The 25,212-nt window shown below is 34.0% G+C and overlaps 1 pseudogene; it reads left to right on the top strand.

Moving 5' to 3' along the window:
* The first annotated feature begins 5,063 nt into the window (after positions 1 to 5,063).
* Positions 5,064 to 6,418, top strand: LOC103014197 (dynein axonemal assembly factor 11-like; annotated as a pseudogene).
* Positions 6,419 to 25,212: the final 18,794 nt, after the last annotated feature.

Genomic DNA, 25,212 nt, shown 5'->3' with positions numbered 1-25,212 from the left:
GGGACACCTCTGCTTATTGTACCCTCCATAACAATTAATTTGCTCGTGTTTGTTGAACTTACTTTTCTGCACTTATAAGAATTGCAAGTGCTTGAAACTTAGAAACTGTTTTTCCCAGACTCTGCAGCCAGCAGATTCAAATTTAGGTTATACTAAAGAGAGATACTCACAGAATAAGAGATAAGTAGAAGAGAGGCAAAAATGGTTATTATGCATATGTATGCACTTCATGGGATGGTTGATATGTTTTGATGGATGCATTTGGGTGTCCTCTTGAAAACCACACCATTTGGTCCCATAGGACCAGAGATCATTGGTGGCAGTTCCTTGAATTCCTTGTATTAGTTTGCTAGGGCATCCATTATAAAGTACCACAAGCAGAATGACTTTATTTATTTTCTCACAGTTCTGGAGGCTAGAAGTCTGAAATCAAGGTGTTGGCAAGGTTGGTTTCTATTGAGGCTTCTCCCCTTGGCTTGCAGATGGCTACCTTCTTGTCGTGTCTTCACATGATTTTTCCTCTGTGCATGCATATCCCTGGTGGGTCTCTCTGCTTGTCTAGATTTTCTCTTATTATAAGGACACCAGTCAAGTCATATTAGGGTCCACCCTAACAGTCTAATTTTAACTTAATCACCTCTTTATTGGCCCTCTCTCCAAATACAATCACATTCTTGGGTACTGTAGGTTAGAACTTCAACCTATGATTTTGGGTGGGTACAACTCAGCCAGTAACTTTGGGTTTCTGATCATCAAAATGCTACCAGAGGCTTTACCCAAGCCTTTTCACACTTTTATAAACCGCTCTTCCTTCTATTAACATGCTTCTATTTGATACACTTAGATTGGTTTTTGGCTTAACTTTGGCTGATAAAGAATCAAATATATTTTTATTTTGAATCAAGGACTCAATCAAGAAAACACTCTAGAAACTATCTAGAAGACTGTTGGCAAACATTTCTCAAAGGGCTAGATAGTAAATCTTATAAGTTTTATGGGCCAAGAGAAAAAATTAAGAATATTACTTAGGTGTTTGTGTAGCCATTTCAAATGAACGATTTAACAATGTAAAAAACATTCTTCGTTTGTGGGCCAGATTTGGCCCCTGGGCCATAGTTTGCTAGTTCTTGATTTAAATTATTTGTTCGTTTCTAGATACAAAATTCTGAAGCACAAAGAGAAAAAAAAATCGATCGTTAAAGTCACAAAAACTATTGGGACAACACTTTGTGAACCAAACCCAGATCAGCTCTGTCATGCTGCTTCTTCACCTTAGGTTCTGGCATCTGCAGCATGTTATTCTCAGTAGTACAACCTGTTGTGCAACGTGGATTTTCCATCCACATGAAAGGGTTTGGATTTGTTGAATCAAACAAACGTGTATGCTATAAAAACACATGGGAAGAGTGCATTCCTACTGGAATTTGGTTTAGACAACCTTTATAAGGAAGAAGTCACTTTAAGGAGTCTATGTTATCCCAAACATATGCACCTTCAGTTCCCCAGGCTAGTCCTCCAGTTAGAATGCTATAATAATATAGAGCTTATTTTTTTACATTAAATATATTTAATGATGGTTTTATATATTCCCTCAGGTAATAATTTAAAATATGTATTTTTGGACATTATAATATACTCTTTATAGCACTGTGCTATATACACCTGAAAGAAAAGAAATGAACATGTATCAGTCCTTATCCATGTGGGTTAGCCATTTGGATAAAAAACCAAAATCATGCAACAGGTAAAAGCCGTCGCTTTTTCTATTTCTGCTTGTTAAAAAAAGAAGGATAAGATATTTTCTCTCTGGTTTTTGTGCCTTTGTTTTCAAATATGAACAAATGTACTCAATATGAAAAATAACGTTCTAAAATAATTTCTTCTAACAATTATTCTTAGTCTCGCATTTATACATCAAAGTTCTTGGAACCACTAAAGCAAAAATTTATAAGTATTTCAGAATTATATTTTGCTCTTCATTATAAAAAGATTCTGAGAAAAAACTCTATATGGAGAAGCTTTTGAATTTTTATAGATTTAACTTAAAATGTAGCTTACCTATTAGTTGCTTTTCTTAAACTTATCTATATTTTAAGAGATAATAGCTAGTTGAATGCTTTGTCTTCTCAAAGTAATAGTGTGTTATCATAGCCACTATTTTCCTAATTAATTTTCTAATTATGACTCGTACTCTCTGGCTTCAAGTTCTGCATATCAGCCAAACTGAATTAAATAATAGGGGATTTATAATGTTTTATATCCATACTAATGTATGGGATACAATCAGGAAGAGAGATGCTAAGGTAAAATGTGGAAATAAAAGGTTTTTTTTATATGAATTAAAATCTTATTTTTAAAGAAAGTCATCTGTTGCAAAGATAATAGATCTTATCATTTGTCTTTTTTATTGTTGTTCTCTTTAATACACTATACCACCATAAAATTATTAATAAAGTCCTAACAAAAATAGATTTAAAAGACCTTTTGAATATACAGGTCATTGTGTCAATGTTTCTATCGTCAAAAGGTAGACATAATTAACAATTTTTGCTTTTCTAAAAAATTTATTACTCTTAAAGACTTTTAAAGAGTAGGATTTGAGTCTTCATATCTTGGGAGAAAGCCATATTCTCCTACAATTTGAAAAAATAAATACTGGATAAATTTTTTCTACCTTTTTAAAAACAACAACAAACAAGCAATGAATATATAAACTGACAAAGACTAGAGGTCTAGCTATATCATGTTTTCTATATGGGATACACTACTTATTAATGAGTTTCCTTGGACATGTTCTTTAAGTTCTCTAAGATTCAGTTTTATTTTATTTTTAAAATTAGAGTAGGATAGCTACCATATTGATTTTTCAAAATAAATATTTCATGAGTTTAGATATATGCATGTGTATATGTATTAAACATTTTGGGAATAGGCATACTTTTTAGTATACAAAAAGTATTCCCTGAATATTTCCTGACCATGTCCTGTTATTGTTTTTGATTCAACCATTTACAGAATGGATGGTCGATAGTTGGATAGAAGAGAGAAAGTCAGAAAATGAGAAGATAAAAATGTATATACCTCGTACTTCATTACAGAACACTATATTAAGTGAACATCATTGGGTATAGGGTAATGGACCTATTCTATAATATAAATGAGTTTTTAAAAATTAAATAAAAGAAAAAAAGTTTTTTAGATGCTTCTCTTTGATATCAAGTTGGATTAGATGTTTGAGGTGTTTTTATAAAAAAAAGTCATAATTATTCATATCTGCTTCTAATAAGGTAAATTACCCTACATTTTAATAATTCCTTGTCCAGGAAAATGAAATGTAAGCTAGAATAATCAGAAAAAAAAATAGGTCATTCCCAGATTATGTAACTGAACATGTAGACTATGTAGAAAATCCAAAAGAATTTGCATATATATATTTATAAGCAGTTAACACAAAGTAGCTGAATACAAAAGCAGTGAAAAAAATCAAGAGAATTTCTATATAATAACAACAAATAAAAATAGTATTATATAAAATACCATTTTTAAAAAAGCACCAAAACATATCATATAAGTAGGAATAAATCTAATAAACACAGTACAAGACTTCTGGATAGGCAAATAAAAACTATTATTGAGAATAAAGAGTATAGAGATGATAGATAGATGAAGAGAAAGATGATAGATAGATAATAGATAGCTAACAGATAGTCCATGCCCATGGGTTGGAAGATTGAGTATTATAAGCATTTTACTTCTTTCCAAATTGCTTTATAGAGTAAATGCAAATCTGATAATTTCCAACACTTTAGTTTTTCATTTGTAAAAGTTGAGTTGATTCTAAAATATACACTGAAATGTATAGAGGGCCAAGAATAGCCAAGAAATCTTTCAAGAAGAACATCATTGGAGTATCTGTTGTACTAGTTAGCAGGAATTATTTAAAAGCTGTCATAATTAAAAGAGTGTAATATTGCTGCTAGGTTAGACAAATACACCAATAGAACAGAATAGAAAGTTTGTGAATAGACTAACACATACATAGGCATTTAATATACAGTAATGTGGCAATACAGAGCACAGAGCAACATACCAAAAAAACTCAATTAAGGTGTTGTGTAGATACCTATATATTAAAAAAAGAAAACAACCTGACCCCAGCCACACATAAAAATCAAGTCCAGATTGATTTTAAATCCAAATACTAAAGGAAAAATAATAAAATTTCTAAACAATTGTATAGGAAATTTTTTAACCTCTTAAAGTATGAAAAGAATTTAACAAGACAATGAAAACACTGTTTATAAAGGAAAAGATTGATAAATCAAGCTGTATTAAATATAAGAAAACCTGTCATTCACTAGACACATTATATCTAATAAGGACATTTTAGTTACATTGTGGAAATTTGTTCTTATCCTTTAGAGGTTCATGGTGACATTTTTACAAATAAAAAGAGATATGATATCTTGGAACCTTGACTTTAAAATAATCCAATTGTGGGTAAAAATGGATAGGGTAAAAGTGAAACTAGATTGTCCATGGAGTAATAATTCTTGAAGCTGGATGATGATAGATATAGATTCATTATACTTTTCCCACAAATTATCCCTCGAATGTTTGAAAGTTTTCACAATAACATATTTAAATCAACAGAGTAGGAAAAATCACTTACCACACATATAATAGACAACGGGCTCATATCCCAAATTGGTAAAGAACCCCTATAAATCAGTAAGACTAAAAGATACAAAACACATAGAAAAATGACTAAGAGACTTGAGCAAACACTTCACAAAAGAAGACATTCAGATTTCCAATAGACATAGGAAAGAAGATCAACATCAATAGTCATAAAGGAAATGTAAATTAAAATTACAGTGACAGACACATTCTGGCACAGCCACCAGAATGGCTAAAGTTTTAAAAAATATTGACATACAAAGTGCTGACAAGCATGTGGCACAAACAGAACATTCATATATTAATGATTGAAGTATAAATTATTACTGACAGTCCTTGGGATCCCAGGCAGGCTTCCTGGGCCCCCAAACCAGAAAGGTGCTATGGAGGGGATAACAGAATACTTCATTAGACAGAATGCCAAACACAGTAACTGTGTAATTTTTCCCCTGGAGGAACTCTCCTTATATCAGCAATAAACAGAAAGAGATCATATTGATAAATGGTACCAGAATTTTCTACCTTTAAAATAATCCCAGTGGAAAAATTTTAAAATGTTACCAACCTCAAGAAACTTAAATGTTTTGATTTTGCTTTAAATAACACTGAAAAGATTGAAAATTTGGAAGGATCTGAAGGGCTAAAGAAAATTAACTTGATAAATTTCACTGGAGACCTGAGCAACAGTAAAACCCTGCAGCACAGTCTCTATCTGGAGTTCTTTTGCATGGGTAACCCATATGCTGACTTTGAATGTTACTGGAAGTTGGTGGTGGCAACTCCTCAACAATTAAAGTGTGGGATGATAAAGAGAGTTCAGAATGAATTCAAGAATTGCAGAATTTATGCAGTAATTGGGGAGGAAAAGCTTATTGTTTCAAATGGGCAAATACAGAAAAGTGGTTCAGAGGAAACTTTAAGAACAGCATAAAAATAGACGAGAAGAAAAGTAACCCTGGCTTTGACAGACATTGGCACACAGATATTGTCACCACTATCCTGTTTTCTTTAGTGAACAAAGAACATCAGACATTAGAAGCATGAAAAAAGGGTCCCAACCAAAATAAATTAGATGAAAGCAAAGAATAGCAGCATTCTGGTATAAGCTTTCTTCAGTTTACTCCTGATTTTAGATGGGAAACTCTTAGACATGGAAAAATGATGGAAAGACCAAGACAAATTAAGTATTACAAAGAAGAAAGGTAAACCACCGAGAACTTTGATCACTAAAGTTGGAAAAGCCCTAAAATTAAATGAGCCCAAACTTGATTTCTCTTGGAAGATGATGGAAGACAGAACCAGATCATCCTGGATCTTGCTGTCTATAGGTATAGGTAATTGATGTCGATGCCCAGTCAGTGTATGTGAGAGGAATGCTTAAGGGAAAGTCACATCAGCTTATATCTCCTGAAGTGCTCAAACCTCACAGCAACTCTGCTAGGAAATCTTTAGTAATCTGCTTGCCCAAAATACAAAAAGTAACTACAGGTGATAGAAAACATCCAGGTCTTTGAAAACTACCTTGGACATAGGCAGAGAATGAACAAACGAAAGCAGCAAGCAAATTGAGAAACTAGTAGTAGAGTCTAACATGCATGTATTTCCTGTTGTAGCTAATGTACTTCAAGAGGAAAAACACACTCCCAAAATCGTTGGATCTGAACCAAAATTATACCAAGTAATGAAGATCAGCGCTTTGTTGTTAACCATGGATGCCTCCATTGATGTGAAACATTAGGCCACATGGTCACTGGCTGTGACCCATGAGGCTCAGTTTTACTCAACGCAAAGAGTATATGCATAACATTTATGGGTTAACAGAGTTATTTATCAATATTACTAATATAATGTTTTAACTCCTAACTTTGTATAGTACTACTTAAACTAATTTAAAATTAAGATGTGTCCCTTAGGGAGCGTGTCCACGATGGCAAAATAGGAAGACCATGAGCTCACCTCCTCCCACAGGCACACCAAAATCACAAGTACTTAGAGAGCAAATATTTATGAGAACAACCTGAAGATTAGCAGAAAATATTTTCCAAAATAACGATATAAAGAAGGAACCACAAGGAGAAGGGTAGGAAGGGCAAAGATGCAGTATAGTCAAGATCCATACCCCCAGGTAGGTGACCCCAAAACTGGAGGATAGTCACAACTGCAGAGGTTCTCCCCAAGGAGTGAGGGTTCTGAGCCCCACATTAGGCTCCCTAATCCAGGTGTCCTGCACTGGAAAGATGAGCTACAAGAATGTCAGGCTTTGGAGGCCAGTGGGGTTTCAGTACAGGGGAGACAGAGGACTACAGGAAAAATAGACCCCTCTCTTAAAGGGCATGCTCAGAATCTCACACGCTCCAAGTCCCAGGGCAGAGGCAGCAATGTGAAAGGACCCTGGGTCACACTCACTTGCTGATCTTGGAGAGTATCCTAGAGAAGGAGGCGGCGACTGGGGCTTCCCCTGGGGACATAGATACTGGCAGCAACCATTTAGAGGAGCTCATTCTATCATGAAGACACTGGTGTTGGCAAGCGCCATTTGGGAATCCTCCCTCTAGCTTATTAGTGCTGGAAAATGGCCTCGCCCACCAGCCGGTCTCCACAAGTACTGGGATGACTCAGGCCAAGCAGTTGGCTGGGCAGGGACGAATACTGCATGATCTCACTTATATGTGGAATACAAAAAACAAAACAGAACAAACAGAATGAAGACAGACTCATAGGTGCAGGGAACAAAGAGGGTGGTTGCCAAAAGGGAGGGGATAGGGGAATGGGAAAATGAAGCGAAGGGGATTAAAAGGTACAGACCTGCAGTTATAAAATAAGTAAGCCATAGGGATGTAATATACAGCATAAGGAATGTAGTCAATAATATTATAATAACTTTGTATGGGGACAGATGGTTACTAGACTAATTGTGGTTATCATTTCACATTGTATGCAAATGTCAAATCATTATGTAGTATACCTGAAACTAATGTCAATTATATTTCAATAATTTTTTAAAAGTTTAAAAATGTATCTTAATATGCTATAGCTGATTATTTGTCTATATAAAGTGTTGGCTAGTAAAAATGCTGAAAACGTTACTACCAACACTTTGCAGAACATTTTGGAATCATCCATTGTATTTGAATACATGCATATCTTACATTTTAGCAGTTTTACTCTTTGTGTGTACCTGAGAGAAAAACATAACAGAGAAGAGAATTGTACAGCAAAACACTATTTCTAAAAAGACAAATAAGGAAAAAAGAAACATAAATATAATTAAATATATACAAATATATTTATATATGGATCCTTCTATATAAGTGTTTATTAAGTACCAATTAATCTACAGTGTTAAAATATATGGTATTATGTACCTATGGAGAGAAGGAGGGGAGTGTGATTAAGGGAGAACCAGGGTCATCAGGTGTTTTATTTATTGTCCTCTTCTTTCATAAGCATCCATGTTTTGATAATTTATGGGTATGTACATTTAAGTTTAGTGTTCTTTTTATGCGTGGTATACTTTAATAAAATATGCTTGGGAAAAGCGACTTAGCTTAAAGTGCATTTAATAAGTGTGCGATGTACATGAAATGTCAAGAAGTACAAATAAACAGTGCTTGGTATTTAAGGTGTTGTCGTTACTTGGAGAATGATAGCAAACATTTTTAAATGCCAATTTCCCTGGATTCTCATGGACATGGAGTTCTTTTAGTTTGGAGCTTTAACAATTCACTCATAAGTTAAGAGCAAGAGCCCTGCTTGATATCTAAGAGGGTTATTCTACATAAAGCAGCTTTGTAATGTTTTTCCTTAGCAGTTTTTGCTAAAAAAATTTAAACTTAATCTTTAGATAGGAATTATTCTAATGTTTAACCCAACTGTATCTCAGAAAGTACTAACTTTATTTGTGTCTTTTCTGAAGATCCAAAATCCTTAATCTAAACATATTGATTATTTTACCTTAATGACTATTCATCTTGTATATTTATTTGTAGTACTTACTACTTCATATTCTCTCTTATCTAATCCCTGACCATAATATTTGCTCTCCTATTTGTCATGAGGGAAGCCTGATTTGTCTGTGTGAACCCAGTACCCAATATTAGCCAAAAGATATTACATGTTTTTAAAGATTCAATGTTGAGTGGTATCTAATTGGATTGGAATCAGGTCAATAATATTTTCGTAACCCTGAAGTTACTGTCTTCGATAATAAAGATTAAAATATTCAAACCATCAATTTGAAAACCAAAACAAAAAATGCCTGAGTATTGCTGGGATAGATAGCTTTACTTTATAGTCTTATAGCAACAGAGTACTGCTTATTTAAAAATATATATTTTTAAAAGAAGTTGAGGAGAGTAGTTGGAAATAATACACACTAGAGTCATTGAGCTACAGTTCACAGCTAGAAAGGAGGGATACTATCATCTCCTTCATTTAAAAAAAAATTATTCTAGAAGTACCATTAAAAAAAAAACAGGAAAGCTAGTTTAATGTATAGGAGCTCAATGTTTGATGTCTATTTAGGAGATATAATATGGAACATGAAGGATTATTTATACTACTAGTAAACACATTTAGAGTGCTGTATAAACTGAAAACTATAAAGGACTTCAGTAAAGGGCTGCCACATTGATTATACATATATTGTATGTATATATACATATACACATTATACATCATGAGGAGCTTTCATATACATTATGACAAGACTCATTTCAACATAGCAAAATGTGTATTTCTCTCATTCTGGAGATAATAAACTTGAGACCCAGATGGGTAGTATTTGTCTAAGATCTTCTAGTGAGATGCCAATGGTGGTACCTTTTCTGTGCCTGAAACTGAATTAAGGAGTTTCATATAATATTTTATCTTATTACATACTTGTTCACCTCACACATATACCTACACATACACATGCCTGAGTCCATTATCATTACTCCAGTTTTACTGATGAGAAAATGAGACTTTTAAATTACATCACTTGAAAATTTAGAGTGAATTTTTAAGACTATAGATTAGTAGTAAGACAGCTCTGAGTTTGCACTCCTGTTTCTGTCACCAGATACTTAAGCTCTTATAAGTGTATAACTTTACAAATATGATAATGTATTTAAACAATAGGGTTTCTGCGATAATTAAATGAAATAATATACAAATAATGAGGTAGAGTACATGACAGTTTTTAATAAATGTTATTTATTTAAGATAATAATCTTTCATACTTATTAGAATAAAAACTGTTACTGAGGAGCCTTAGAAATATGGATATTTGGGGTACTTGCTATTATTTTATTTAATTTGCATAAATATATCTTCATTTTTTTCCTAGTTGCTTTAGCTAAATTATACATACTACTGCAGACTTACATTTTTAAAAATCTATTCAGAAGATAAGAGAACATATTCTGTAACTGACTGGTATTTTAAAACTCTATTGAAAGGAAAGCAACAATGGCTAGTTTTAATTCATTCATGTTGTCAAAACTACTTATTATAATTTTGAAAAAAATTGACTTTACCAGGATAGATCATAAAGTCTTAAGAAATATTTGAGAATAATAATTAAAAGTAACCAAAATAATATCTGAATAAGAGACTCATATTTTTGCTTAAATATGTGCATATATTTATAGAGATACATAAGAGTAAATGCTTATTTATTTTAAAAAGTATTTCTTCTTAAAAATATTTTATTGCTACTTGTAAAAGTTGTTATAGTTTTTGATGACCTGAAGTTGCTTATTATGGCATAGTCTCATTTCTTCTCCTTTAGAAGTACATCATTTATATACTTTTATATTTTTCAAGCTACATATGATTTTTACATAGACTGTTTAGGTACTATATCTCTTATCAGACCTTCCCCCCATCCCACTCTCTGGTTTACCTGATAAAGCAAAATGTTTTTCATAACTGTGGATAACTGCCCCCAGAGTTCGGGTTAATATTGCAAGTGGATTATTGTGGCATGGATAGTTCTCTCCTAGGTATTCCTGAGACTTCTAGGGAATTCCATGAAATTAACAGCTTTTGGTCACTAATGGATCCCCAAGTAAGAGAGAATTTTCCTGCCTGACTGCCTTGATCTGGAGTACTATTCTTTTCCTGCTTTTGGACTCAGACTGGAAATACACCATCAGTTTTCCTGGGTGTCCAGCTTACTGACTGTAGACCTTGGGATTTCTCAGCCTCCATAATCATTTGATATAATTTCCTATAAGATATATATATATATATATACATATATCACGTGGCAACATCAAAATTTATTGTATTCTTTCAGTTATGTATTCAGAACCTCCAAAATACACTGGCTTAGTTATAAAACTTTTATGCTTCATTAAATATGTTCTTTCTCTATATGTACTCTATATAAATTTACATATTTTCTAAATAAATTATATTATGTGCTTTGTGTATAAATGAGAAGGTGTTAATGTATTTATAAGGGTGTGAGACAGTCTGGCAAAAAATGGGTAGATGATAATTATTTTTTGAATATTGCTAAGTAAATTTTACACAAACTTTTTCCTGGTACTAACATTGTCCTTGATTATATCTGTTTTATTAAAAAAATAAAGAAAGAAAGAATATCTGGCTTATTTTGGAAGTGATCCCACCAGTTCCCAGAGAATAGCTGGAAGGGTCCAACTTCATTTTAGAGATAAGGAAGGAGATGATGCGTAGGTAAATCACCCAAGGTCACAAGCCTATTGTGGGGTAGAATTGAGATCGGTATCTAGATGGTCTAAGGTAGCTCCATACTCCCTTTGATTACACCATGCTGCCTCTCAGTTTCACAAGTTCAACATGTCAGAGGGTTTCTATTTGCTTGTTTGTTTTGTTTCTTTTTCAGTCACTATCGTAGGATTTGGGGCCATGGAAACAGCTGCTGCAGTGAGGCTCCTCGCTTGCCAGGTCTCCGGATGGCTGGCCATGTAAATGATAGTTGATTATCCTGTTGGCACAATTTTGTGCTTCTAACATCTTTGCCATATGGTTGTGTTTTCCCATTGGAAAATCTGACTAGTTTGTAAACTTTTTTCCCTCAAGAGCAGAGACCATGACTCCTACTTCTTTGAAAATTTACTTTGGGCTGAGTATAGTACACACAAGAGCAACCATTTATTAACATAATGGGGATTTAGGCCCCTTCTCTTACCTGCCTGTGTAGTTAGTACATATGGTTCCTCTATTAGCTTTCTTTTGCTGCTCTACCACAAACTTAGTAGCTTAATACAATGCAAATATATTATCTTACAGTTCTAGAGATCAGAAGTCTGAAATGGGTCAGGCTAAAATGAAGGGATCAGCTGTGCTGCACTCCTTTCGGGTAGCTCTAGGGGAGAATCTATGTTCTTGCCTTTACCAGCTTCTAGGCTGCCCATATTCCCTGGATCCTTTCATCTTCAAAGCCAGCAATGGTAGATTGAATTTTTCTCATATCACATCACTCCAACACTCTGTTTCTACCATCCATTTCCTACTCTCACTCAGACTCTGCCTCTCTTACTTATAAAGTACTTTTGTGATTATGTTTTTGGCCCCATCTGGATAACCCAAGATATCTTCCTTATTTTCAGGTCAGCTGATTAGCAACCTTAACTCCATCTGTAACCTTAATTCACCCTTGCCATGTAACCTAACATATTCACAAGTTCTGGGAATTAGTGTGTGGATATCTTTGGGGGTCTGTTCTACCTACCTCAGTTCTTTTTTATCATTTGAAAGTTATTTCCTTCCCTTCCCACCCATTTTTATACATATTAATCCTAACATATTCCTATAGCATAGAAGAGGCTAAATACATATTTGATGAAAAAGTGGAAGCATGAAGAAATACGCTGCTTAAAAATATATGTCTAGAAACAGAAATATACACTCTACATGTAAACATTGCTTCATTCATGCAACAAACATTTTGAATTCTTACCACCTACCAAGAGCTGTTCTAGGCACTCTCAACAAAAGCAACAGAAATCCTTGAATTTATATTCTAGTGGTTGGTGAATGTCAGCAAGTAATTAACAGAATAAATAGTACATTTATGACATGTAAGAAGGTCATGGATACTGTAAAACTAGAGTATGGGAAAAGTGAACACATATGTCCACACAAAAACTTGCACATGAATGTTTATGGCAGCATTGTTCATAATAGCCAATACACTGGAAACGACCCAAATGTCCATCAACTACTGAATGGATAAACAAAAGGAAATATATACATACAATGGAATACTATTCAGCAATAGAAAGGGAATAATTACTGATACATGCTACAACATGGATGAAACACAAGAGCATCATGCTAGATAAAAGAAGCCAGACACAAAATAACATGTATTTTATGATGCCACTTATAGGAAATGTCCAAAAAGACAAATCTCTACAGACAGAAATAGGTAAGTATAAAAGTTGCCTAGGGGAATAGGAAATGATTGTAAATGGACAGGGAGTTACAGAGATTTTAAAAAATTAGATTGTGGTTATGGTTGCAAAAATCTGTAGATATGTTAAAAATCATTGAATTGTAAATTTAAAGCAGATGAATTTTATGGTTTTTAATTATGCTTCAATAAACCTGTTAATTAAAAAGGAAAGAAAAAGAACTATAGTAAGGTAAGAGTGATCTGGAGGGTTGGCGTGTGCAGGTGTAATTTTCAGTAAGGTACTCAGGTTGGGTCTCATTAAGAAGGAGATATTTGATCAAAGACTTTACGGAAGTGATCAAAGTTCAGATACATAGGGGATATGGATTCCAACCTGAAACAAAATCCTGTGAACTATCTCTGAGGCAAGGTGAGTATGTGGTATGTTGCACATATAGCAAGGAAGCAAGTGTGACAGAAGCAGAATGAAGTGAGAAAATGAAAAATAAGGGAGGTAAAGGGTGGTGCACAGAACGAGTGGGCCTCTGTAGATCATTATAAGGAATTTGACTTCATCTTCAGTGAAATGACAATATGGAAGATTTTGAGCATGAGCATGAGATGTTTTCACTTATATTTTAAGGTGATCTTCATGGCTGCTCTGTAGATAATTATTGCAGGAAGGCAAAGGTGAACACAGGAGAAGCAGCGAGATCAGGGAAGAGGCTCCTGCTGAAACCCTATTAAGAGAAGTTAATGGCTGGAACCAGGAAGTTTAGGAGAGCACATGATTAGACTTGGTCTGAATATTTGTCTGTCTGTGTGTGTGTGTGTGTGTGTGTGTGTGTGTGTGTGTGTGTGTATTTATGCTAAAGAAGAATTTTCCTTGGTTTTATAAAAATAATATGACACCAAAGTCTCTTCATCTAAGAAGCTGGATATGATTTTGCCAGTCTGCTCTAGACCTTCAGACACCCTAGCTGTCTGTCATTGGGCAGTTTCCTTGCCTTGACTTGTGACTTGTTCTTGCTTCTATTAAGCAGTGATGGTGCATACTTACGGACTCATAGTAGTGATGAAGAAATAAAATAGACATGAAAACACAAATTTTTATCAACCTGGATAAAATGTAATTTACTTTATCTAGTAAACCAAACAAATAATGAATTAAGTTCTCAAGACTGTCTGAAGAAAGAAAAAACAAATAAAACAAGAACTTTAGGTGTTAAATAGTGATTATCTGAACTCTAGTATGAGAAAAATAAAAGTTTGGTTTTCACTTAAAAGAACTCTTCAAATTTATACCTTAAAATTATTTAAAATTTAAAAAATGGCATTTATCTTATCATTTTCTATTGAAAAAATCTAGAGAAAGATGAGCAGTTTCATGTTTCAGAAAAATTATAATTGCTTGCTAGAATTCTTTGAAAACTAAAATGATTTTTAAACGTTAAATGTAAATATTATTTTTAATGAGCATGAACACATTCTACAGCATGTATGAAAAAATTCTCTTTTGAATCATTCTTCTAATATACTGAAAAAAGGACTTTTTTCCTTATATGTGATATTTACTATTCATACACATATGAATGCCTCAAAATGAAATTACTCAATCCTTTAAATTACTATGTACAAGATACTAACACACACATCATATTCCATTTTATATCTAACAAATAGAGACAAAAAAAAGGCATAGAAAGAGAACCAGGGAGATATCAATTATTAATAATCTAGCATAATAGTATTATCATTTTTCTCTTTACTGTAACCATATATTTTGTCTGATCTACTGGTAGTAAATGCTCAATAAACATTTGTTCTAATGAAATACTGACGATAACTAAATTTTTAAATGCAATTAAATCTGCAACCATGTATCTGAAGATTTGGCTTCAGTATAAGAAACAAATCATGATTAACAACAGCCTATCATAGTCTCTCAAAAATTAAAAAACAAAATCTTCTTGGTTAAAAAAATTTTACCTCAATCACGTTTGTAAATTTATTTTCAGTTTATTTCAAAAGTACAGTATCGTTTTAATGTAAGTATAGCCATTTTTGTGATGACAGTTTTATAGTTAAATTGAATCCAATAGGCTAGCATTATATTTGATAGTTATATGAAGGATGAACACACAAAAAATAGCTCAGGTTCATTTTTTAATTACACTGGAAACTTGTAATGCTGTATTTGATTTAATAACCATAGTTACCTTATGTGGAATACCAGTCTATATTAAATCGCATCAAAAAAGGGTTAATGAGTTTATCAATAAATAATTTTCCTGATCTCTATTTCATTTCATAATGTGAATAGACATGCAGTATTGGCTGTATAACCAGCTAAGTGAACATTGTATTAGAAAATGTTTGAATATAAACTTGTAAAACTAGTTGGAAAGAAAATCCATTGTTCTTTACCAAGTTGTGGAGGAATCTTAGCAATGGTAGTTGTGGTTTCAATTTTCCATTAAGTTGTCACTTTGCAGTTATGCAAAGTCATGAAAAAGTTTGAAGGTAATATTCTCCTGAATAAGTCATAAAACCAATGTAATCAGGAGCAAGAATCCAGTTTAACAGTCTAGTGTCACAAAAGCAAAACAAAACAAAACAAAACACCAGGGATCCGGATTTCCATCACAGAAAGCCAATTCATATGGAAGTGTTTCATATGTAGCACTAAGGCACTGTGCACCCAGAACAGAGTAAAATATCTTGCCTAACTTCAAATTGTTTTTATTAATCAGTTATCTAGACAGCTGCAACAAATGTGCCAAAATTTCTGTAATTTAACACAATAGAAACCTGTTTTTTCACTCACACACTCAAACGATTTGGTGTGCCCATTCCATTGGACCTCCTGGGCACCTTATTTTAAGTGGTGATTCGGGGATCCTGCATTTTCCTTTCTTCTGACTTCATTATCTCCTTGAGTCTTGGAGTCCTCTGCTGGATTGTCTGCATTCAGACAGCCAATGGGAAAGAGAAGCGTGAAAAACAGAGGCAGTAAACAAGATGTGAATTAAGGGCTATAGAAAATTAAAATGTCCAAGAAAACTACTATTTTAATAAATCATGCACAAGTCCACAGTGCTGTCCATAGAAAAAAGAATATATATAGTAGGGGTGGCATAGCTGGGTTGTAGATACCAAATTCCTTTCCACCCCGTACATTTCTCATCCTTCGGAACTCTTCTGTTAACTACTAATTCTAACACTTCTGAAATTATAACTCCCTCTCTTAATACTTTAAAGAACTATCCCAATAAGGACAATACTTTATCATTTAATTCCCTATTATACATATGAGGACTAGATGGGGTGCTTCCAGAAGATTTTATCAATGGAATGGCTGGGGATCAAAATAGAGAAATAATCCTAGAGTTGGTGCCTGCAGGGGGTATTTTAATGATCTTTATTTTAAATTCGTTGCCTTTCTACCTAGCTTCTCATTTCTTCTTTCAGTTTCATTTTTTTTATTTCGTATATACTCAAGCTCTGTTATTACATGCATGCACCTATAGAATTATAATGTTCTTTGATTAATTGACTCTTTTTATCATTATAAAACGTCCCTCTTTACCACTCGCAAGTGCTCTTATTCTGAAGTCTACTTCAATATTAATATAGACTCTCCAGTTTTTTTTAAAAGTAATGTTTGCAGGGTATGTCTTCCAACTTTACTCTTATCCTACATGTGTATTTTTATTTAAAGTTTCTTGTAGACAGCATATAGGTAGATTGTGCATTGTTATCAATATGCTTTGGTTGAAGTTTACCACTTTAAATCAAAGTTAATTTGTTTATTTCATTATACTATATGCTCTATTTCTTTCTTCTTTCCTGCATTAATTTTTTTAAAGGTCTTTTTGCCATTATTTCATATATTTTTTTCTCTTACTTCTGGCACTCCAATTACATATATTTTAGTCCCATTGATATTGGTTCACAGTTCATTGATACTTAGTTTAATTTTTCACAGTCTTTGTACTTCATTTTAAATAATTCTATTGCTATGTATTCAAGTTCACTAATCTTTTCTTGTGTTGTTTCTAATCAGTTGTTAATCTCAGTTGTCATATATTTTATTTTAAATTTGGTATTTTTCATCTCTCGATATCCTGTTTGGGTCTGTTTTAATAAATTCCATTTAGCTCCTTCTTGTGTTCACATTTTCCTTAAATACTGGAATATATTTGTGTATGTATAATTTTAAAGTCCAATTTTTCTAGTTCTGTATTGCTAGAGGAAACTTGAATGATCCCATGGTTGTGTTAAGTTCTGGAATTTATTCATCTTTTAGCTCTTCTGTGATTGTGCTTGTGATTTCTTGATTTTTTTTTTTTTTAATCCAGGTTGTGTGCTTTCTGACACACATGTGTGTATTGATTTTCAATTAAAGTCTCCTCTCTGAAATATTTTACCTGGCTTGTTCTCCCTGACCTACCTATGTCTTCTTATCTCAGTGAGACTGCTGGTCTTTGCTTAGCTTTCCCATGTGTTACTGAAGCTGGAAAATGCTTTCAGGAAGTAAACTAGAGAAAAGTCTCACCTTGTTTGTTTCTTTTCCTTTACGGATTATTTTCACACTGTGGCTGTTATCTAATGTCCAAGAACAGTTATTTAATATATTTTGCCAATTTTCTATTTGTTAAAGCAGGAGGGCACTTATCATTATAGATAATTTTTTGTGAATGGAAATGGAAACCTCCTCATTTCATTTTAAATGCAAGAAATTGGTAGGATGAAATTGATGTGCACTTTACCGGTATGTTTCTAATTCATATCGCACATATCCAATATATTTTATTAAAACCAAATAATATACAATAATATACTTTAAACAGTAAGATAGATGTATAATGAAGCAAAACACTCTGAATTGTCAACTATCCTTTGTTCTAACCTTATTTCTACTACTAAATATTGGCTAGATTTTTGTTTAACTGTCCACCAGGGGGGGAAAAACACACACAACATAAGATTTTTGAGTTGAGTTTATTCAGTGTATTACTGAGGACTGTAGACCAGGAGACAGCCTCTCAGATAGCTCTGAGGAACTGCTCTGAAGAGAGAGGGGAGGAGCCAGGATATATATGAATTTTGGTTGGGGAATACATGCAGACAAGATCTAGGTGAATACTGGTCACAATGGCCATCATCAAAAAATCTAGAAACAACAAATGCTGGAGAGGGTGTGAAGAAAAGGGAACCCTCCTGCACTGTTGGTGGGAATGTAAATTGATACAGCCACTATGGAAACAGTATGGAGGTTCCTTAAAAAACTAAAAATAGAACTACCATATGACCCAGCAATCCCACTACTGGGCATATATCCTGAGAAAACCATAAGTCAAAAAGAGTCATGTACCACAATATTCATTGCAGCACTATTTAAAATAGCCAAGACATGGAATCAACCTAAGTGTCCATTGACAGATGAATGCATAAAGATGTGGCACATATATACAATGCAATATTACTCAGCCATAAAAGGGAACGAAATTGAGTTATTTGTAGTGAGGTGGATGGACCTAGAGTCTGTCATACATAGTGAAGAAAGTCAGAAAGAGAAAAACAAATACTGTATGCTAACACATATATATGAAATCTAAAAAAACAGTACCGATGAACCTAGTGGCAGGGCAGGAATAAAGATGCAGACGTAGAGAACGGACTTGAGGACACATTGGGGCAAGGGCACGCTGGGACAAAGTGAAAGAGTAGCATTGACATATATACACTACCAAATGTAAAATAGATAGCTAGTGGGAAGCTGCTACATAGCACAGGGAGATCAACTCGATGCTTTGTGACAACCTGGAGGGGTGGGATAAGGAGGATGGGAGGGAGGCTCAAGAGGGAGGGGATATGGGGATATATGTATACATATAGCTGATTCACTTTGTTGTACAGCAGAAACTAACACAATATTTTAAAGCAATTGTACTCCAATAAGCATGTGGGGGAAAAATAAAAGATCTAGGTGAAAGGTTACTGCTACACAAGAGGATCAGACAGCTCCGTTAATGATTTTAATGCTTTTCTATGTCTGGGAAGATGTAAGAATCTGGGGTCCTTGAAATTCTTCCTTAGATATGCGTGTTAACTATCTAGTGGTCCATATATCCAAAGCACAGAATGCGTCATCCTGAATTCCTCTCAGGGTGAACTTGTAGGTCAGGGACTGCAGTGGCTAGAACTGGAATGGTGGGCAACACTCATGGTTCACAACACCAGGTGCTTTGGTTCCTTTCTGAAGTGCCCCTGTCTGAGAAGAGATTAAAAGTTTGACTCTAGAGAACTCAAAAGCGGTCATGAGATTGATACAGTTAGGGGAATACGGGCAGGGATGCCCGGTGTTATTTCTGGACAGGAGCTTTAAGAGTAGCACGTATCTATCTTGTGTTTTTCCTTTTCCATGTAGAAGTTGCTCTGTTAGAGTGGGATCCCAGGTAAAGACGGTACGGAATCTCAGCTAACTCAAGATGTGTATGTAACTCAAAGAAGAAATAAGCGTTAGTTATTTTAAGCACTCACATTTTGTGACCATTAGTTACTGCAACACAATCTAGCCTCTTATCTGATACATCATGTAAATTTAATCAACCTAATAAATTCTTTAATCTCAGATTCATCAATTGTAAATTTTAAATGCTATCTACAATATATTATGTAAAGTATTATTGTGATAATTTAATTCATGTATAGGTTCAAGAACAATTGCTAAGTATGGATACTGCATAAATATGAAGAACTCATCCTCACCCATATTCATATTTAGTCCTCAGTTTTAGCGTTTTAATCTATGTCATTAACCTTATGAGAATATAAGTTTAAAAAGACCTTGCAGTTTAATGGACTATAATTTCCACTTAGTAAGTGCCTTAAATTTTTAAAGCAATTTTTTCTTTCAAAAATTTCCTCCAAATACCTATCAGTGTTCAACCATAAAATACATTGAATGATTAAGTATTCATTATACACTTTTTATTTTTTATCTTATTTATTGAAAATTTCTGTGCCTCTTCAAAAACTATAAATTCTGTTTTTAAAAGGATCATTTTGTTCTTTGATGTTTTATTTTCTGGCTATAAAGATTTGGCAACCTTACATTGCAAAATAAATTCAAATTTAATTATTTCCTTAAAAGATATAAAATTTAATTCATCTTAACCCTCCCACACATTTTGTAACCCCTACAAATCATTTTGCGTCTCTTTTTAAAAAGACTTTTTCTATACATTTAATCCCAATCTCTCTTTTGAGGGATGATCCTTCTAGAAAAATTACTATATTCCAAACCGTCATATTTCCTAGCTATAATAAAAAGATTCCCTAAAGAAATAGAAATCACTAATGACTTTCTGACAAGAAAGATAAATAAAAAATGTTGGTAAGACATTTATTTCATCATCTCAGTTCCTTATTTTGATCTCCAGTATCTTTCATCATCATATCATACATGTGTCAGTTCTTGACTCACTCTTGTAGCTTTAAAGAAAGAGATTTTCCATTCTGTGTTCAAATCCATTCAAGGTTTATTTAGGCATTCTTTTGAATTCCACCTAATCACACTTTTTGAAATAAAAGGGGTTTATGCTAAAATTGTTCTATGAACAGAACATAAGAAAAACATATTTTAAACTAGCTTCTTTGGGTAAATAACTCACTTGGCCTCTTAAATAGGCATACTATGAAACCTCTTAGAGATTCTCCAAATAGGATGTACAACATGCAATATTTTCTGAAATAATTTGACCATGGTGTCATATTATTTATAGAAAATCTTGCAGAAAGTCACTCCCTGGATCTTCTTTTACAAACGAAGGACTATATCAATGGCATGGTGTTTCTAAAAGAAAACAGTACTTGTTTACCATTGAACAAAAAAGGTCCTTTCTCACCTTGAGAGAAACATCCTCTTTAACAGAGATTGTTGTTTCAGGAGTAAGTGTGATTGGACGTGACATTTGAAGGACCAGTAAGTTTTACATAATATTTTCTGTCTGAACTCTAACAAATGCTCAAAAGCTATATCATTGCAGCTTGTCCTGAATTAAACTAATTATTTCATCTATCCTTGTCATACAATGAAAAAGAAGCACCCCGCTAGTTTCAAAAACTGTTTACCTGCAATAGTAGTGTTTACTTCATTTCACAAAAGTCATGTTTCCTTAAATCTTTGTTTAAAAACCTGCCATCACAAGGAAGTCTATCTTTTCAATGACCAAATGTAGTTTTCTTTCTGTATGCAAATCTGACATCCAGTATTTTCCCTTTTATTATTCACATCAGATAAACAAAAATCCCATCAGTTTATAACTTCTGCCTAAAATATCTCCGGCTTATCCAGTAATTGAGATAAATGAGTTTCATTCTCTGTCTTCTGAGCCTGGTGGGTGGACATTTATATTGTTCTTCCTTTCAGATGCAATTCATTAAAGAGGCACACCCAAGTCAGAACAACAACAAAACGTTTTTCCGACTCATCTTTTCCTTGGTTTATGTTATAAGCCAATGTAAAAACACTGGCTTTGGCTTTGGGAATTGAAGGTGTCTGACATAAAATATTTATTTGTTCTCATTTCTGCCTTTGACAAAGCCAACATTTAATGGCTTTCTGAAAAGTGAGTGCAACATCAAAACCCATGTACATTTCCCGAATTCTTTTTTATTCTGGCCTTGTTGGGAGTTTCCTCGATTGCCTGCTGCAATCACAAATGCCTTTTTTGAGTTCCCTTTGAAGTCACATCACTGTCTTCTCCACCTTTCCTGAAGTTGTATGTTTCGCATTTTTCATCAAGTCAAAGAACATTAGCAAAGGAAAGCTACACTTCCACAGGAGGAAGTCTAAGTTCTAGCTCATATTAGATTACATTATTTTGACCTCTTGCCACTACCAACAATCCCTTCTGTACTTTGTCTGACATTAAAAAAAAAGAAAGGAAAGTGTAGTGGAGACTGATTCTTAGCTTAAACTAGGCATACGCTAACTAGTGAAAATTTTAGAAAAAGAAGAGTGAGCAGTTATCCTTCTCTAACTCCATGCTTTAGTGGGTCCACTGTTTATTCCAGAATGGGTCACAAGATATCCAAGATAAGCATTCCATTTTAAAAATGCTTATTTTTCTTCCTTTATTTTCTTTTATTTATGTCTTCCTATTTTTTCCTTTGCACCAAATAATAGCAACTTTCAGAAAATTTCTTTTTTGTTATATGCCAGGCAATGAACCAGTCACCCCGCCCCATCACTGATATTGTGAGCATTCAGTTTTGCTGAACGGGAAGTTAGGATTCAGAAAAGTCACAGGACTTCTCCAACCTCACCAAATGAATCTGTATCAGATTTTTCACACTAAAGAATGTATTATTTTCACTTAATAACTCTATCTTTTTATAAAGAGAAGGTAATGTATATAGCACCCATTCTTCGTGAGTCATCTGCTAAGAAAATAATACGTCTGCGATGGAAGTTCTTCTTATCAGTCTAAAATTACTGAGTCAATTGGCCCATTTGACTGTCCTCCTGGGACTACTAATCATTTGGTTCCTTGTGTGTGAAAACATTAACTGACCCAAACCCACCTGAATTAAGACTAAACGATGCATTTGTGAAAGGGGCAGTGTCAGGAAACATTTCAATCTCATGGTTTTGGAAAATATAGAGTGATATCCCAAATCATTGTCTTGGGCTGTAGTTTTATTAAATCTTACACAGATAAAGTAAATGAATCAGAAAAAAAAAGAAACTATCAGAAAATATTAAAGCCTAGAGCTGGCCATGAGTATCATATCTAACCTTTCTTTTTACACACAAGAAAAGTATTTCTGAGGTCAGGCAACATTTACAAGGTCAAACTGAAACAGAAGGGAAGGAGGCAGGGCACAACCTTTAAAAGAATGACATATCCGAGGACACGACATAAACTGATTAGAACAAAATAGGTCCAAGAAAGCAGACTGTTGACTTCCACTAGAACTTGAGCCTCAGTATACGCTCATTGTAACACATCAGCAAGCTAAATGACACACCCGCAGGTGCCACGACAGTTCCAAGGCTGATCATAGAGGTCAAAAAGTGGGCGGTGGCCCAATTCCTGGAAATCCGCACCACTTCCCCAAAATAGCTGGAATACTTCTCCCACTCATTAGCCTATGAAATTACCCACGTCTATAAAAACTGACGACACCATACCCTGGTGCCGCTCTCGCCTTCTGAGATGGCCCACACTCTAGTCTCTGGAGTGTGTTTCTCTCTAAATAAATCCACTTCTTACCTATCACTTTTGTCTCTCAGTGAATTCTTCCTGCGATGAGACATCAAGAACCTGAGCTTCATTAAGTCCTAATACCAGGTGTGTGATCTCAGTTAAAAGAACTTGGGTTCAAGTCCCAATCTGGGTTTTGGCTGGGTTCGAGTCCTGGAGTAATCTGAGTTCGTGCAATCTGAGTTTCACGGTTTCAAAACCAGAAGTCCTAATAGGAACATGGGTGGCTTGATTCCTATCTCACTCCTTTTACACTTACACCCTGCCAAACATGTAGGTTAAGAAACAAAAGTATTTTGGCCCAAGTTACAGGTGTATCATTGTATTAAAACTCCCCAGGATAAAGAGAATTGAGAAACTGTAGACTATCCAGATGTTGGTAGATATTTAAATGCCATTTAATAGGATATTATTATTCTTCTCATAGGACATGCACACTTTATCTTTTAGGACTTTTTTTCCCCAAGGAATAGCTAGTATATTTTAGTATCAGTAAACAGTGTGAAGAGGAGCTTGCAATCTTTAATAATAAAATTCTCATAACATCATTAACTAAAAAAAAATGAGAGTTGTAGTAGGGATCCAGAATTATTTTTCAGTTGAAGGAAGAATTATTCCATATCAAGAATCAATTTATTTAATACAGATAAGTAAAACATAAATATTAGAGAAGAAAATACCACCCCCTTAATGACCTTATCATTACAGTGACCTACAGATTTCAACTTCGAACATCTCATTTATTTAAAATATAGTTTGAAAACTATAATAAATCAAATGTGTCTCAGAAGTAAACCACTTCTTTGCTTTAAAATGGAGTTTGAAAAATTTTGACTTACCACTGAATGTATCTAACAGATATGTAGCGTGTTGTTTGTTTTATTGTTTGGGGCATTTTTGTGTGTGTATGATGAGTTGGCTGAACAATAATTTTGAGTATCTACTATGTATCCAGCATTGTTCTAAATGTCACCAATCAAGTTATGAATTAGATGCACAATGTCCCTGTCCTCAAAGGGGTTACTTATTTGTGTACCTGCATGTGTGTGTATGTATTTGTGTAGAGGGAGGGTAAAATAAAGTGGGAAAAATATAATAAAACCTAAAAAAGAAGATATATACCTCTGCATAGGAAAAGTGCTATGTGGATGACAAGATATGCTATATCAGTCATGGATCATTTAAGAAAACAGAATCTGCTCTATGTGTTCCAAACAGGAAAGGGTTTATTAGAGGGATTTATCTGATTTCAAGGCTGTAGAAATAAATACCTGTGATTTACTGGTGCATTTTAAAAAACCACAGGTGATGATCATAATAGATTCTATCACCAAGTCATGCAATTTGTAAAAATTTGGTCCTGCAAAATGTCATGTATGCTGAAACCCATCCATCTGCCTGCTGTAGCCAGATACTATTTACGGGTTTCACTTCTTTTCCTCCTTCCAAGATTTTATGAGTATATTGAAAGTATTGGGTTGCTGAGGAAAGACACTGGCTGGATTCCACTAATTGAGTCATATATGTCTCCCTGACAAATGAGAGCCTCTTCTGCAGTGGGTCCACTTACACTCTGTGTCAATTCCCAGAGCTACCCTAGATACACCTACTTTTCACTGATTCTTCAGTCTTATTTTCTTTCCCAGCTATGTATAAAGATAAATGTTCAGCCAAAGCACATTGATCATTGAAGATCCATACCTCTTGCCATCTTTTCTTCCAGGTAAAGATGATAACCAGATATAATGCTCAAATTTCTACCCACAGGGGATTTTTTTTAACACTAAACAGCAAGGCCACCTGTAAATAGAAATATAATATGGCAGCCGTCTAATTTAAGCAGCATCTATATTCATATCAAACTATAATCAGGTCTGAATGAGA

This window comes from Balaenoptera acutorostrata, chromosome 9 (assembly GCF_949987535.1).
Source record: "Balaenoptera acutorostrata chromosome 9, mBalAcu1.1, whole genome shotgun sequence".
NCBI classification, from domain to species: domain Eukaryota; kingdom Metazoa; phylum Chordata; class Mammalia; order Artiodactyla; family Balaenopteridae; genus Balaenoptera; species Balaenoptera acutorostrata.
Note: the sequence above shows the minus strand (reverse complement) of the source record. Positions and strands in the feature narration are given on the sequence as shown.